A 17,658-nucleotide genomic window follows, 5' to 3' on the forward strand; every position below is an offset into this window, starting at 1 on the left:
GAGCTCTTAAAAACAGAGCTCCCATTATTATCAATGAGAATACTAGATAGTGATTGGTGGTCCAGGCCCACGAAATTCTAGGAATCTAGAGGACATGTTCTCGTACGCTGCAAAGTGAATGAGGTATCCGACAGGAATCCTATGTTCCTCCGGGACCATCGGGTATTTTCGTAGATTTTTTTCGGATCGGACGCATTCGTCCAAAGGAAGCCTCCATCCGCAATTTTCCCCCCATTGTCTGGAGTGAGCAGCAAACGATGAATCTGCCCTCAGGATATAGGGGGTTGAGAGGTAAGATTCAATAAAACAGTTACAAAGGTGCACTGAAAGGACTTAGTATATGTGACTGTCTTGTGATACCAATCAGCATGTCTCACTCAATACTTAATTTAAGGGCTTCACCTTCATAAATAAATGCTGACACAATCGTGTCTTTCAATACAACTAACATGATTGCATCATACACTGGGAAAACATATAGAAAAGGTTTAGTAAAGCAATTTTTGCTAATGTCCCGTAAAACAGCATGGGCTAAAAATTCATTATCGCCCTGTTTGAGGCTGGTCGCGAACCTTCAATCGGGATATTGTTTTTTAGTGCCCCAATAGGGGAGTGGAGCGCGAAGGGAAGCATTCCATGCTCCTCTTGGGGCGCTAACCCTGATTCTTGGGGTGTTATTACGGGAGTGCTGCTGAAGTTCTGGCGCTAGGAGACCGGCATCCTAGCGCCTAAAAGGGGAGGTCAACTGGATGATCCGAAAACTGAAAGAAACTGTAAAGGAGATTAGCAACAGTGTTAAACACCTAAGAGAGATACATTAGTACAAATAAACTCCATTTTAACCACCCACTTGCTCACCCGTGGAGATATCGCCCCGGCAGCTTCTTCAGGGTGCCGGCTTTCACTGTTGAAATTAGCGCCGGGCGCTACGGTAGCCGAAAGCATTCAATTCCGCGACCGCGGCACTAAGGGTGTGTTGCACACTCATTGACTTCACCAAGAGAGGGTGGCGCCAGAGTGCGCAAAGCCACCTCTCAGCGCCACCGGTAAACCTTCGCTGAAGGTCGCAGGAGGTGCTATCAGCACGGCACGCGATCAGTGAGAGCGTAGTGGCCCTTTAGCATTCCTCTCAGGGCTAAACTGCACTGAAAGTGATTCTCCACTGGCAATGTGATGCCACAACAGCCAGATAGTTGTGTATCCCAAAGCATGGGGTAGATTGTGGTCATGACCAGTATTACATGGACCTGTGGAGGAGAGGAAAATCTGGCAGGATTTACAGAAGGTAGGATCCACTGGATTCTGTAAGGGGCACAGGATGCTCCCATCATTGTCCTCACTCTGCTCCACCCAAGCACTGCTTGGCTCCCAGGCAGTAAAGATGAAAACCAACCCCAATGATTTTATTTAATCAAAGATACAAAAGAAACTCTGGTGCTTCTAAGCAGATTAATAGGACCACCAGGCAATATTGGAAAGAGCTGTATAATCAAGTGATGAAACTGCACCACTACACTCATAGCGATGATACAAGGACTTAATACCCTCTACCAAAAATTGTCTTAACCAAACCAAACTGCTACAAGGGTTTTTTCCCAGTTTGATATTACTGCAGTAATCTCTGTACACTCCTCTACAATCCTCCGAGATCCCTGCGCTCCTTCAATTCTGGCCCCTTGCGCTTCTACGATTTTCATCACTCTGTAGGCGGCCATGACTTCAGTTGCCTAGTAACTAAGCTTTGGAATTCCCTTCCTAAACCTCTTTGCCTCTCTACCTGTCTCTACTCCTCCGAGCCACTCCTTAAAACCTCCATCCTGTCCTAATACCTCCTTATGTGGCTCAGTGTCAAATCTTGTTTCATACTGCTCCTGTGAAGTGCTTTGGGACGTGTTACTATGTTAAAGGCGCTAAACCTTCAACACTGTCAACTGCGAGGGACTATGGAGCGTCCTCCTCCGTTTCGGCTGTCCCCAAAAGTTTGTCACCATCCTCCGCCTGCTCCATGACGACATGCAGGCCGTGATCCTGACCAACGGATCCACCACAGACCCAATCCACGTCCAGACCGGGATCAAGCAGGGCTGCGTCATCGCGCCAACCCTCATCTCAATTTTCCTCGCTGCAATGCTCCACCTCATACGCAACAAGCTCCCCGCTGGAGTGCAACTAAACTACAGAACCAGTGGGAACCTGTTCAACCTTCGCCGTCTCCAGGCCAGATCCAAGACCGTCCCAACCTCTGTCGTCGAACTACAGTGCGTGGACGACGCTTGCGTCTGTGCACATTCAGAGAATGAACCCCAAGTCATAGCCAACATCTTCACTGAGGCATACGAAAGCACGGGCCTTACACTAAAAATCCGTAAGACAAAGGTCCTCCACCAACCTGACCCCACCACACAGCACTGTCATCAAGATCCACAGCGCGGCCCTGGAAAACGTGGACCACTTTCCATACCTCGGGAGCCTATTATCAGCAAGGGCAGACAGCGACAAGATTCAACACCGCCTCCAGCGCAGCCTTCGGTCGCCTGAGGAAAAGAGTGTTCGAAGATCAGGCCCTCAAATCTGGCACCAAGCTCACAGGGCTTGCAGGGCTGTAGTAATAGCTGCCTTCCTCTATGGCTCAGAGACATGGACCAAGAACAGTAGTCACCTCAAATCGCTGGAGAAATACAACCAACGATGTCTCCGCAAGACCCTGAAAATCCCCTGGGAGGGCAGACGCACCAACATTCGCGTCCTCGATCAGGCCAACATCCCCAGCATCGAAGCACTGACCACACTCGACCAGCTCCGCTGGGCGGGGCCACTTTGTTTGCATGCCTGACACAAGACTCCCAAAACAAGCGCTCTACTCGGAACTCCTACATGGCAAGCGAGCCCAAGGTGGGCAGAGGAAACGTTTCAAGGACACCCTCAAAACCTCCTTGATAAAATGCAACATCCCCACCGACACCTGGGAGTCCCTGACCAAAGATCGCCCTAAGTGGAGGAAGTGCATCCGGGAAGGCGCTGAGCACCTCGAGTCTCATCAACGAGAGCATGCAGAAAACAAGCGCAGGCAGCGGAAAGAGCGTGCGGCAAACCAAACTCCCCACCCACCCTTTCCTTCAACAACTGTCTGTCCCACCTGTGACAGAGACTGTAATTCCCGTATTGGACTGTTCAGTCACCTGAGAACTCACTGTTAGAGTGGAAGCAAGTCTTTCCCGATTTCGAGGGACTGCCTGTGATGATGATAAAGGAAAGTTGTTGCAGTGACACTGACGTTATCATTCATTTCTTTCAGGCTGTTCGCACCTGAATTGCTGCCTACTTGTGTTTCCCCCAACTCTTTGAGTGTTAGAGAGCTGCTGTTGGAGATTATAAAGTTTGGACATCAAAGGGCAAATCAGTACAGTACCAGCCCACTCCCTGAACTCTGTCTTTTTCCAGTTGTGGGTCATCACTGATGGAGGTGGAATGAAATGGAGGCAATTTTTCTCTTTCTTATCATCTAAAATGTCTATTTTCTTGGCCCCTATAATGACTGGTGTGACTGGGATGTCACTCTCACTGACAGTAGGATTCTGAACATTTACAGAACAAAAATAAAACTTTGATATACAGAATTCTGTTACTTAATCCTTTACTACTCTTATAGAAACATTTTATGCTGCTTTCAAATGTATTCCCAGATGGGGAAGAAAGCAAATATCACCAATTCACCTGCTATTCATCCTCGTCAAGGAAATAGTGCCCTTTGGTGTGATTTCTGAAGAACTGGGTAGTCATGCTTATTGACTCTGGTGACGTGCTAACTGCAAAACAGTTCTCGAGTATGATAACCACCTGACCTTGTATCAGAGAGTCTACATATCATCCTGTTAACATGGTGTAGAAATTGCTGTTGGTGCACTAGAAGAGGGGTAAATAACTGAGGCGTCCTCTGAGCTTTTGAGACTTACAAAGAAAGCAGCGAAAACACATGATCCGACAAAGACTCGATTTAAACATTCTCATCCTTGTTCTGAAATCTCTCCATGGCCTCGCCCCTTCCTATCTCAGAAACCTCCTCCCATCCTAAAACTGTCGATGTAGATGTGGAGAGAATGTTTCCACTTGTGGGAGAGTCAAAAACGAGGGGCCATAAATACAAGGTAACTACTAAGAAATCCAATAGGAAAATAAGGAGAAATTACTTTACTCGGAGAGCAGTTATAATGTGGAACTCGCTACCACAGGAAGGAGTTGAGGCAAATAGCTTAGATGCTTTGAAAAGGAAACTAGACGATCTCTGTGTTCCTCTAATTCTGGCTTCTTGCTTGGCCTCAATTTTCATCGCTCCACCATTGGTTGCCGTGCCTTCAGCTGCCTAGGCCCTAAGCTCTGTAATTCCCTTCCTAAACCTCTCCGCCTCTCTGCCTCTCTTTCCTCCTTTGACACGCTGCTTAAAACTTAACCTCTTTGACCAAGCTTTTGGTCACCGGTCCTAATATCTCCTTGTGTGGCTCTGTCAAATTTTGCTTGATAATGCTCCTGTGAAGTGCCTGAGGACGTTTTATCATGTTAAAGGCGCTCTATAAATGAAAGTTCTTGTTGCTAATCAGCAGACTAAAAATGGGCTTTAATATCTGAGCAGTAGACAAGCCAATGAAACAACTAAAAGGAATAATTCTCATATTCAGCTGTGAACTCCTATTCGGAGGTATTTAAACAGCTGAAACAGGATGGGAAGCCCCAGGACACTTGTTAGCTGAGCAGAATTATTAAAACAAAATTGGGGTGTGACAGAGAGTGGAATGGCATTTATGGCCCAGCTGCTCAAAGCCCGATGTCAAGGAGTACTGGTGGGGGGGTGGGTGACACACTATACGGGACTGAAGGACACCTGTCTCCCTGAAGCATTGCCCAATGAGGTTCACTGCTACCAGAATTCCAGGCTGTCAGAAAAAACCCACAGTTAGCCAGCACACTTACTCCTTCTGCAAGGGAATCACTAAGCAGGAGTGGTCAGTTGCATGTCACACAGCTGAAATCAAAGCACAAACACCAACAAGCAGCACCATGGCAACCCAAGCTGCCAATACTCATACACTCGCGACCAGTGGAAATCAATATCCTGCACTTAACTTGTGCATTGTGTTGAGAAATTATTTGTCACTGGTTACAATATACCAAGAGCCCAGTAAAAAAACGCAAACAGATGATATTTGTAGAACTGAGTGTGGAAGTGTTCAGGCACAATTCATTGGCAGGCAGGGTTTGTCCCTTTAAGAAAAGGTGTTAAATGTAGCACTCTATGATATTCCACTTCTACATTCCCCAACCTGTGATATCCCACTTCACCACTTCCTAACAACTGTGGCTAGAGGGTACATACTGTCACTTCTGAGTCAGAAAGTTGTGGGTTCAAATCCCACTCCAAAGATTTGAGCACATAATCTAGGCTGATGCTCTAGTGCAGTACTGAGGGAATACTGCACTGGCAGAGGTGCCGTCTTCTGGATGAAACGTCTGCCCTCGCAGAAGGACACAAAAAATCCCAATACACTATTGATGAAGAGTAGGGTAGTTCTCCTGGTGTCCCGGCCAATATTTCTCCCTCAAACAACATCTAAAACAGAATATCTGGTCTTTTTGTTTCAAGGCAGTATGTGGGACCTAGCTGTGCACAAATTAGCTGCCGTGTTTCCTACATTACAACTTTGGAACGTCCTAATGTCATATATAAAAGTACATCTTTATTATTTTATCAATCCCATGACATTCTGTGCTGAAGAGTACAGAAAACAGGGAAAGCTTGTATCTCATCTGCCTCCCATGGCCACGATTGTTCCAGACCCCATTCCTCCGACATTTATCGTGGCGGGGACCATTTCTGTGGGTCACCTGGCAGCAGCCTGCAGCCACACAATTTCCTGCTCCTAGGTGCTGTGCTCCACCTCGTCATTCCTGGCTTCGGGTAGTCGTTGGGATGGGGGGATTTAAGTGAGGTCCAAGAGTGCCCCCTAACCCCCCCCCCCCCCCCCCGGGGACTCATGCTGTGGGGGCGGGGGCATGGGCGGATGGACCATTTCACACTTTGACCCCCGCAAACCCAATTCTTGCTCGAGTTACAGCCCGTCATCGGAGCGCGCACTGCCTCCGACCTGCCCCGGAAGCTAAATTTCCCTTAACTCGTCTTCTGGCTGCCTGTCAGTGCCAACGACAGGTTTGTGGGTCGGTACACATCATATCATAGGCAGTCCCTCGAAGCGAGGATGACTTGCTTCCACGCCAAAAAGGGATGAGTCCACAGGTGTCTCAATGAAGGACTTAATATTCCAGGTCCCGAACTACATCTTGGAGGGTGGAGGATGCCTGTGCGTGGATTTTTTTAACGTGGGGTGGCCGTTGCACACCAGCAACCACACGGGGCTTGACAGAGCGACGTCTTGGTGCAGTGGCAAGGGTTGCCCAAGATGTCGGTACACACTGCGTGCTGAAAACAGCCGGCGGCATTGAAAGGCGCTGTGCGTCTCCCACCGTTCTTGTCAGCCAGATTATTTCGGACGATTGAGAGCTGTCTTCTTGCCACCGGAATTGAGGAATAGTGGGCCAGGCTCTTCATTCTGTGCAACAAAGAACACTGATTGAGGAGGCTGGGCTTGAGGAGGATTACTAAATGGGGTCAGCGCAACACCTCCTGCACATTATGCGCGGCAGGGAGGCACACAGGAGAAGACACAGCGGCACCGGCTCCAATGGTTGGTGAGGCAGCGGGCAAGGGATGCAGCTCACACGGCTGAGGAAGATGCAGAAGGCCGTGGAGTTAGCGTCCGCGCTGAACCCAGAGAGGTGCACCAGGACGGACCTCAGGAAGGGCCTGCCGTCAGGAGGAGGGCCAGATAGGCAGGCCCCCAGCACCACCTAGTGGCCCAGATGGAGAGGATGCAGCATGCACAGGAGGCACATGTTTGCCAGCACAAAGCTGCAGCGGGTGAGGACCAATAGCAACAGGAGGGAGAAGGCATTGAGGCAGCTGTCAGAGGAAGGTGCCTGCATAGATGTGGTGGCAGAAGGCTCTATCATGAACGTGTGTACAGCTAGCAGTTCTCCTACATGAGCCTGACTGATGACCAGTGTCTCCAAAGACTGCGATTCCATCACGGAGCTGTGCAATCTCCTGTAGCCAGACCTGTAGCCTCAAACAGGGTTGAGGACAGCCCTGTCCGTCGCATCAAAGGTTACCATCACCCTCAATTTCTGTGCGGCAGGATCTTTTCAAGCTGCAACAGCAGACATTTCGAACATTTCACCGTCCGCCATGCGTCAGGTGACAAATGCTCTGTATAAGAAGAGGAGGGATTACATATCCTTCGCTATGATTCCTTCGGAGAAGCAGTTGGAGCAGTCAAAAGCCACCACATCCAGGGGCTAGTCTGAATCCTCTGGCAGACTGGGTTCGTCAGGATTGCGGACTTCTCCAGGGTGCAGGGTGCCACAGACTGCACCCACCTCACACTGAAGGCACCACAGAACAATCCCGCGATCTTCCGTAACCGCAGGGGATTCCACTCCCTCAATGTCCAGCAGGTGTGTGACCACAACCGCAAATCAAGGCATTGATGCCCGGTATGCTGGCAGCAGCCACGATGCTTTCATCCTGTGCCAGACCGGTGTGCCAGGATTCTTTGCTGGGCCAAACCAAGATTGCAGCTGGCTCCTTGGAGACAAGGGCTGGCCACTGTGCACTTGGCTCCAGACTCCCCTTCAACATCCCAGGACTGCTGCACAGGAATGGTACAATGACTCTCATTCAGCCACTAGGTGCATCATTGAGCAGACCATCAGAATCCTTAAACTCGCCTGAGCGGGTCTCCTAATTCGTCATCATCATCTGCCCCATGCTTCACAACCTGGCAATCATGAGGGCACAACCATCAGAGGACGAGCCAGCAGTACCACCTGAGGAGGAGGACCAGGAAGAGGAGGCGCAGGAGCACGACACGCAGGAGGAGGACCAGGATGTGGGTCGGAGGGCACATAGGGGCCGGCGTCGCCATCCGGACCCTGCAAGTGAAATCCGAAACTGTCTCATTGCTACTCATTTCCACTGAGTTCATGTGCACTTCAGCTTTCATCTGTGCATCTCCAAGGGCAACCCACTGAGCCCTTTCACATATCATTCCTCACAGTGAAATAAGAGATCTGCACAGATCATGAAACCCAAAATAAAGATTTATGACACAAGAAATAATGGTGCAAAAAAAACATACACATTATCAATTCTCACCCTTGTGCATTTCCTTATAACCTCTCTTGCGCCTACCTTTTCTGGAACTACGCCACAGTTTCTCTACTGTATCTGCATCATGGGAAGGCTGCTGTGTTTCAGGTGCAAAAGCTACAGAGGTCCTCGACCTGCTCTGGCCCTGGAAGGACCGGTTGCAGACTGGGCCACACCCTTCTCTGCCCCAACAGTCGGCCTTGGCTGGGGCGATTCCATGCTTGTCGGCAATGGCGGAGCGACAGGTCTCGGCTCAGGACTGCTGTGGTCCTGAGAGAGCACATCAGGATCCTGGGTCCGAGGAGCCTGCGTCACTCCCTCGGGGGCTGAAGCCTCACCATCGCCATCAATCTGCTGGAGCACAGGTCGGTGGGGTCGCGCGACACCGGAAGGACACAGCCACAATGGCAGCAGTCAGATCTCGCATGGCATCCAGCTGAGACTGCATGAGAGCAGACACAGTCTCGATGCCACTAGGCATGACAGCAGTAAGACGCTCCGTGGCCTGTTGCTCAAGAGTGCAGGAGAGCATTCTGAGCTTCCAGGACTGCGTCCACCCTATCCAATGCAGCACTCAGACACTCGTTCACTTGCACCTGTGCTGTAATGGCAGCTACCACATCGCCCACGACACGTGACATCACAGGTAGATCCGCACGGTCTCTCTGGGAGTCCACCATCATCTGCACACTGACAATGATGGGCTCCATGGTGCACGCAGAGCTGTCCACAATGCGGGAGGCAGACTCCTCCACGCTCCTGACCACTTGTGACAGGCTCTCAGGTACCCTTGCCATTGCCCCCAACATCTGCAAATGCATGGCCTCCACCCTGGTTTCAGAAGCCGCCACATCGATGGGCTTGTCAGAGTCTTCTGCAGCAGAACTCATGTGCGATCTTGCCCCCCACCTCCCCACCGGACAGATGGCAGCCGAGGTTCCCTTTGCCCTTCACCATGCTGCAGCCCGGTCGGCCCTGATGCATCACCCAGTGCAGACCCCTCTGCTAAATCTAACTGCAACGACCGCGTATTCCCAGTATCTAAGCTGGGGCATGAAGGAAGCAGTGGCAGCAGTGTCCCCCTCTTCATCACTCTTGTCAGACATGCTGCCAATGTCTGCGCTCGCCTCAAGGGTGTCGGTCTGACTCGAGCCCACACTCGTCTCAAGGGTCTCGGTCTCGCTCTGGCTCACACTCGGAGTGTCATCTGCGATCATGAATGGCACAAGGGTTCCGTAAGGGTGAGGTCGGGCATTGCAACATCCAGCAAGCAACTTGCACACAACAATCATAAGCAATTGACTGGACTTTCAGGGCGAGATGGCATTAAAGGAAGGCCTTCACTTACCAATGCCCCCAGTGGGATCCACACTGCCGGCAGCCACAGGGAAGACAACATGTGGGCCCACTAGCCACTGCATCCTCTCTTCTATATCACTGAGCTGCTGGATATCGGCCACGTCCCCACCAGTCCTTTGTTACTCCAAATGGTTGAGGGGGACCTTGGCCTGATTAGAAGGCTGGCTGATTAGCAGGGTCATGAGGCCTTCACAATTAGTGAAAGTGTGGGTCCATTCATCATCATCATAGGTAGTCCCTCGATGACTTGCTTCCATGTCAAGAAGTTCACAGATGTTTCAATGATGGATCTAAAATTCCAGGTCCGAACTACATATTGAAGGGTGGGAGCTGCCTGTGCTTGGAAATTTTTTACCGTGTGGTGACCGTTGCACACCAGCCACCACATGGGCTTGACAGAGCTAGGTCTTGGTCCAGTAGCAAGGATTAACCAAGACGACTGGAGACCAGCTCTGCTGCACGGACCTAGTGTGCACACACATATCGCACAGTGTGGGCTGGCCCGTGCTGCCCCTGGGCCCTCGCCTCTTCTGGGCCCCGAACTCACACCTCTCCTGGGCCTCGATCACGTCCCTCTACAATCTCTCGCCGCTCCTGCGCCCCAACCTCGCCGCTCCTGCTGTACCTGCCCACGCTCCAATCACCGACCTGGACCTTGATGACGTCCCTTTTCGCTGCCGTCGCTCTCCTGCTCCAGCACGTGCTGCTCCCTGGAGTGGTACACCGCCACGCTGCTCCTTCCACTCCCCGGCCTGCTCCGATGGTGCTCGGAGGTGCAGGTTCATTACATGCAGATGTAACTCTCACGGTTAAGAAAGCAAATGGCATGTTGGTCTTCATAGCGAGGGGATTTGAGTACAAGGGCAGGGAGGTGTTGCTACAATTGTACAGGGCCTTGGTGAGGCCACACCTGGAGTATTGTGTACAGTTTTGGTCTCCTAACCTGAGGAAGGACATTCTTGCTATTGAGGGAGTGCAGCGAAGGTTCACCAGACTGATTCCCGGGATGGCGGGACTGACCTATCAAGAAAGACTGGATCAACTGGGCTTGTATTCACTGGAGTTCAGAAGAATGAGAGGGGACCTCATAGAAACGTTTAAAATTCTGACGGGGTTAGACAGGTTAGATGCAGGAAGAATGTTCCCAATGTTGGGGAAGTCCAGAACCAGGGGACACAGTCTAAGGATAAGGGGGAAGCCATTTAGGACCGAGATGAGGAGGAATTTCTTCACCCAGAGAGTGGTGAACCTGTGGAATTCTCTACCACAGAAAGTTGTTGAGGCCAATTCACTAAATATATTCAAAAAGGAGTTAGATGAAGTCCTTACTACTCGGGGGATCAAGGGGTATGGCGAGAAAGCAGGAATGGGGTACTGAAGTTGCATGTTCAGCCATGAACTCATTGAATGGCAGTGCAGGCTCGAAGGGCCGAATGGCCTACTCCTGCACCTATTTTCTATGTTTCTATGTTTCTATGAAAAGGACCCTCCACTGTGAGTATCCACACATAGATATAGATGCCTCAGCAATCAAATGGTGCTTCATAACATAAAAACATAAACATAAAAAATAGGTGCAGGAGTAGGCCATTCGGCCCTTCGAGCCTGCACCACCATTCAATAAGATCATGGCTGATTATTCCCTCAGTACCCCTTTCCTGCTTTCTCTCCATACCCCTTGATCCCCTTAGCCGTAAGGGCTATATGTAACTCCCTCTTGAATATATTCAGTGACTATATAGTGAAGGTGGGAAGTAAGAGACGGTGAAGGAGAGGCTCAGAGATGGAAGGTGAGGAGTTGGGGGGACATATACTCACTTTCATCAGTAGTTCAGCCTGTTGCAGCATTGGGTGGCGGTACGGTCGGTCATGAATGGAGGCCCCCGACACCTCCACAGCGATCTCTCTCCAGGCATTGACAAAGATGGCGTGACTGGGTCTTCTTGTGTCCGGATAGAGAACGCGCCTCCTTCCCTCCACAGCTTGGGCCAGGGTCTCGAGTTCAACATTGGAGAGAAGCGGCTGGCCCTCCTTAAAGCTCTTGCATTTGCCATGCCTTCAGAAGCACCAGAGACAAACTCGATGGCCGGGGCCGAGCTGCCCTTTAAGAAGGCCAGGGAGCAGCTGCCTCAATCAGCATCAGCTGAATTTGTTGGCCGCTTCGGACGGTCCACCCCCACACCGCTGCAAACAGCCCACTCCCGCCACCAACACCACACCGCCCCTTTTTTACCACCAGATTGCTGAATTCCGCTCTAACGGCCGCCCCATCCATTGCGGCGGGAATGGACGCCAAAAGGCAGCAGGTGCGCCCCGTTTCGGGCGGAGAGCAATTTCGGCCCCTATAATTCTACTTACTGACATCACAACCCCTCCCTACCTTCTAACTGAACTGAGTTCTGTCAACTCTTCTATAAAAAAAAGTTTAGCAGCTTCAGTGAAGCTCTTTATAGCTGTGATTCCTGGAAAATGAAGTACAATATGCTGAAAAACAGCCCTGCGTGTAACAGCTGTTACTAAGTGGCGTGCTCAACCCTAGCCATTGAAAGCTTCCGATTGTGCAGAAGCTATAGGCATCTGAGATCAAAAAGTAACAATACCTCAGTAAAGTCCCTTGTGGTGCCAGTCAGCTCAGATATCATTATCGACCTGCTCCAAAGAAAATAATGTTCAACCTAGTGTATCCGTAGCAGGCATATTTGAATGATGGTTGGTTTTCTCTGCAGCCTCCTGTATCTTATTACAGGAGACTGGTGTGATCATCATTTACAGTAAAAAACGCTTTCATCTTCCCAGAACTGAATTCCAAAATAAACCAGAAAAGTTCATCCTGTTTGGATCAGGCTATTATCCTGTGACAGCTTGTCCTACATTCTGCCCGCATCCTGCCCTGCACAAAGTCCCTCTCGTACATCATCCAATCTCCTCACTGACATACACTGTCTCCCGCTGCTCGCTTCAAACTGGGACATTCTTGCGTTCGAAGCGCGATATAAATGGAAGCTGTCATTGATTGATGCACAGCTACTTGAATTTAATTGGTAAAACACAGGAACATTTACATGTTTGGCAAAGTAACAACCACTCAAACATTTTAAACGCTTTTTGTTGTAAGACGGACCCATTCTGTAAGGCAATACTCTACCGTTTAGATTGCCCATCCAATTCATCAAGTGAAAACGCTACGGAAATTTCTCATCTCAAAATTTTTCGTGGGTTTGGGGGAGTGCTTTTTTTTTATTATCCAGTTTCTTTCCAGATCAACTCTAACGCCAAAGATCACTTTGCGCCAATGTGTTTGATCTTAGGCCAAAAGGCCGAGAGGTGAAGTTGCACCGTTCCTGGAAATATTGCAATACCAGGTCGGTGCATGGAGTGGACGGGGCAAGCCCCTGATCCAGCTCCCTGTCCAAAAATCAATTCAATATCATGTCCCCATAGGGGATATTAAACTGATAAGAACAGATTTTTTTTTTTTTTTAATTCGTAGCCAATCTTTCCAATTCTTTGTCAAATCACAAACGCCAGAGGTCACCTTGCACACATCAAGGATCACTCTGCGCCAATGCTCTTAGCCAAAAGGCCTAGAGCCACTGCACCGTTCCTGGAAGTACTGCAATACCAGGTTCGTGCCATGGAGGTGGATGGGTCAAGCCACCCCACCCACCTCCTATTTCCAAAAAGCATAGGAGAACCACCTTCCTGATCCAGGGAGAACCACTTTGGGGTCATGGTTACTCCCCTGTCAGGTCAGTTATGCATGATCTTAGCCAAAAGGCCGAGAAGCGATAAGAACATATTTTTTTTTTGTTTTTTTTTTTAAATTCGTAGCCAATCGTTCCAATTCTTTGTCAAATCACAAACGCCAGAGGTCACCTTGGGCCCATTCAAGGATCACTCTGCGCCAATGCTCTTAGCCAAAAGGCCTAGAGCCACTGCACCGTTCCTGGAAGTACTGCAATACCAGGTTCGTGCCATGGAGGTGGATGGGTCAGGCCCCCCACACACCTCCTATTTCCAAAAAAGCAAGCATATACCTTCCTGATCCAGGGAGAACCACCTTGGGGTTATGGTGGTTACTCCCCTGTCAGGTCAGTTATGCATGATCTTAGCCAAAAGGCCGAGAAGCGATAAGAACAGATACTACACTTGATCTTAGCCAAAAGGACTGATAAGAACAGATACTACACTTGATCTTAGCCAAAAGGACTGATAAGAACAGATACTACACTTGATCTTAGCCAAAAGGACTGATAAGAACAGATACTACACTTGATCTTAGCCAAAAGGACTGATAAGAACAGATACTACACTTGATCTTAGCCAAAAGGCGTTTGGGGGTGCTGGGGGGTGCTGCTGAAGAAGCCTTGGTAACTTGCTTCAGTGCACCCTGTAGATCGGGATGGGCAAAACCCAGCCCGTGGGCCATATCCAGCCCACCAGTTCATTTATCTGGCCCATTGGATGGGACAGAACTCGAATGCGAGCCCGAGGTTAAGCTGTACATTCATCTGAGCCTTGCTATAAGTTTCTAGTCATTTTTGCCATATTGTTTTTATCAGCTTCTTCAACTTTTCACCTCCTTCTGTTCCATTTGACTTTGTACAGCTTATTTGCATCTTTGTGGACGAGAATATCACAATCCAAATCCTGCGAGAGTTCACCCAATTCCTCACAGAGGGGCTGATGACCAATGGGGAGTACGAGGGGAGCCCCCCCCCCCCCGAGGAGAGCTCCCTCAGGGTTACTGTGGCCTGGGAGTAGGCCGCCACCCTAAACCGCAACAATTACAAAGAATAAAGTGGCTGGGACTACTGCCAAACGTCTGATGCAGATCTGCTTCCCCGTAGTGTCGAGGAGCCAGAAAAATGTCTGCCTGCAGATTTCTCCCGCTTTGGCTGCGTGAACCATTTTTCTAAAACCTGCCAAAGCCACTGCTCATCACACAAGGGGTCCAGGTTGCGTGTGATTGTAGTTCAGGCCTTGCGAAGCCTCGGGCTCCCGTACTCAGCACACTAAAAAGAGAATACCTCTCGCGTCAGAGGCCCTGCAGGCTGGAGCCGCTCTGCTAAACAGCCACATAGACTTTCGGTACAACATATCAGCGATCAATTGTTTCATTCATTTAGTGATGGAAGATTGTACATTTTGTGTATTTAAGATGCTATCTGACGACTATCTAAATTTACATTTATAAATTATTGGGAGTGTAGAAGTGGGAGTGATGATCAACACTATGAGTTTCCCGGTTTCAAATTGACCAAATTAACACTTTGCTCTCACCAGTAATTGGTTATTAATTCTTGCACAATAATTCATTTATTTTAATATCTCACTTAATTAGCATAGTGGAAGCACATTGGACATTGCATTCACTATTTTTAATTTTAATGGTAGCTGTTGTTAACACAATTCATTTTATCTGTGTGGCCCTCAATTGCTCACCAAACCTTGTTAAGTGGCCCTCCAGAACCGATAATTGCCCACAACACAAAAGCAAAATATTGTGGAGGCTGGAATCTGAAATAATGAGGTCATCGACCTTGTTATGTCCCAAGTAAAGCAATGTGACTGAGTACTGTCGACTTGAGTAAGTGTGACCTTAATCTCTTTATTCTGACTCCAGAGTGCTGGTACAGCCTGGGCGGCCTGCTTATACACAGTGCTCCCAAGGGATGCTGGGATCTCTTGGGACTCTAACAGTTGCACCCTCTGGTGGCGGTGGAATGCTGGTTACAAGGTGTTGCATACATAACAGACCTGAAACGTTAACTCTGTTTTTCTCTCCACAGATACTGCCTGACCCGCCGAGATTTCCAATAATTGTCCACCTCTGCTGTAGATGGTACACGCTGCAGCCATGGTACGTCAGTGGTCGAGGGAGTAAATGTTGAAGGTGGTGGATAGGGTGCTGATCAAGCAGGTTGCTTTGTCCTGGATGGTGTCGAGCTTCTTGAGTGTTATTGCAGCTGCACCCGTCCAGGCAAGTAGAGAGTACTCCATCACACTTCTAACAGGTGGTGGAGAGTTTTTGGGGAGTCAGGAGGTGAGCCACTCGCCACAGAATACCTAGCCTCTGACCTGCTCTGGTAGTCATGGCATTTTATGTGTCTGGTCAAGTTAAGTTTCTGATCAATGGTGACCCCCAGGATGCTGATGATGGGGGGCTTGACGATGGCACTGCCATTGAATGTCAAAGGGAAGTGGTTAGACTCTCTCTTGTTGGAGATGGTCATTTCCTGGCACCTGTGTGGTGCGAATGTTACTTACCAGAAATCAGCCCAAGACTGGATGTCATCCAGATCTTGCTGTGTGCTGGCCTGGACTGCTTCATTATCTAAGAAATTGTAAATGGAGCAGAACACTGTGCAATCATCAGCAAGCATCCCCACTTCTGACCTTATGATGAAGCAGTTGAAGATAGTTCACTAACACACACACAGTAACCAGAGGAAATCGTTCCAATATGTTTACAATGTTGCAACTTGTTCTTTGATCTATCATAGTGCAACAAAAGTCAAACTTCCTTTCTGGTCCTTTGCTACTTTATTCTTTCTGTTAGAAGCTGTGCTGTGTGCCAGTGTTAATGATAAATATACATTCAATGCACTTGGCTTCAAGCTTCAAAATAAAATGGTAAGTGTTAAACATTTAATGCAACATTACAAAACTTTACATCCAAACACACAAAGATCAAGGAAAGCTTATGGTGCCTTTGCTTCCAAAAGTAATTATGCATGGAATTGATATTTCTTCCCCAGAGTGAGATTCTCTGCAAGCGAAGAGGAAAGATTCTGTCTGCTGTTACAAATTGTGAACATGGAATGTTTCTGCAAGTGGTTCAGCCGGATACTTCTCTTTTTCTTTTATAAGCTATCAGTTTCTATTAGTCTCTTTCTTGGTTGTGATGTTGACAGAAAGCTTTTTCCCAAATGAACTACCACTCTTCAATTCCATTTTATATATGCAGATTTTTAAGCTTTTGGACAATAAATACTGAAGTCTTTCTTGGTCATTAATAAAAAAAGACATATTTAGAACCTTAGGAGCTGACATCACAGGAGGAGGCCATTTGGCCCATTATATCCATGCTGGCTCTTGGCTAAAACAATCAAAAACTGCTGTCTCCCCATAGTCCTGTATCTTCCTCTGCTTCAAATATGATGCACACATCCCATAATATATTTAATGGTCTCTCTCTCAACTACTTGCAGTGGCAAAGCATTTCATGTTCTAATAACTCTTTGTGTAAATATAGTACTCTTAACCTCTCCACTCACTCTCTTCCAATTGATGCTAGTCAAGGGTAAATAGGAGAGTGACGAGGTGTGGGTGAAAATACTTCAGTCTGATCTGACTAGGAACAGCTGTGTTTTCTAATTCAAATGTTTGAATTCTAGTTCAAGGTCATTGAACGTGGCATCACAGCCGATCTCAACCATGTCATGGTGTGGAGGCTACATGAAGAGAGATAACCACACAGGGTAGTAGAAATCTGGAACTCACTCCCCCAAAAATCAATTGAGGCTCGGTCAATTGAATATTTCAGAACTAATTGATAGATTTTTGTTAGGCAAGGGTATTAAGGATTACGGAACTAAGGCAGGTAAATGGAGTTAAGATATAGATCAGCCATGATCTAATTGAAGGGGCGCAAGGGGATGAGTGGCCTATTTCTGTTCCTATCTTCTCAGGTTAAGATCACAAACACTTGAAGGGGCTTGAGTGGCGAATAGTCTACTCCTGTTCTTATGTAATCAGACTATTATGCACGTCATAAGAGCCAGCGACAGAGTGTCTTTACTGAAGATTTGGGAGCATGCCATCTAAGATGGGTAAGTTGCATAATGGAAAATGGGGAGCAACTCCACTGAACTACAACAGCGAAAATGAGAAAACCAGAAATCACTACAGCGAAATTTATAAAAGTGACGCATTGCATTTAATAGATTTAATAGAGTGAGCTATAATTTACTGGGCCAATACTGCCCAGACAGAAGCTGCTTTTGTTCATTACATTTGGTGTAGTAGTAACAAACCTT

The 17,658-nt window shown here is 48.4% G+C and overlaps 1 protein-coding gene and 3 pseudogenes across 1 annotated transcript in view; all 4 read right to left on the reverse strand.

Annotated features, from left to right (window-relative positions):
* Nucleotides 1–17,658, reverse strand: part of LOC139260355 (cGMP-dependent protein kinase 1) — a 1,295,119-nt gene that overhangs the window by 124,905 nt on the left and 1,152,556 nt on the right. The window lies entirely within an intron of this gene.
* On the reverse strand, nt 12,942–13,115 carry LOC139260502 (U2 spliceosomal RNA; annotated as a pseudogene).
* Nucleotides 13,205–13,406, reverse strand: LOC139260500 (U2 spliceosomal RNA; annotated as a pseudogene).
* LOC139260489 (U2 spliceosomal RNA) lies at nt 13,547–13,799 on the reverse strand (annotated as a pseudogene).

The sequence above is a fragment of the Pristiophorus japonicus genome, chromosome 3, assembly GCF_044704955.1.
Source record: "Pristiophorus japonicus isolate sPriJap1 chromosome 3, sPriJap1.hap1, whole genome shotgun sequence".
In the NCBI taxonomy this organism is placed as follows: Eukaryota; Metazoa; Chordata; class Chondrichthyes; family Pristiophoridae; genus Pristiophorus; species Pristiophorus japonicus.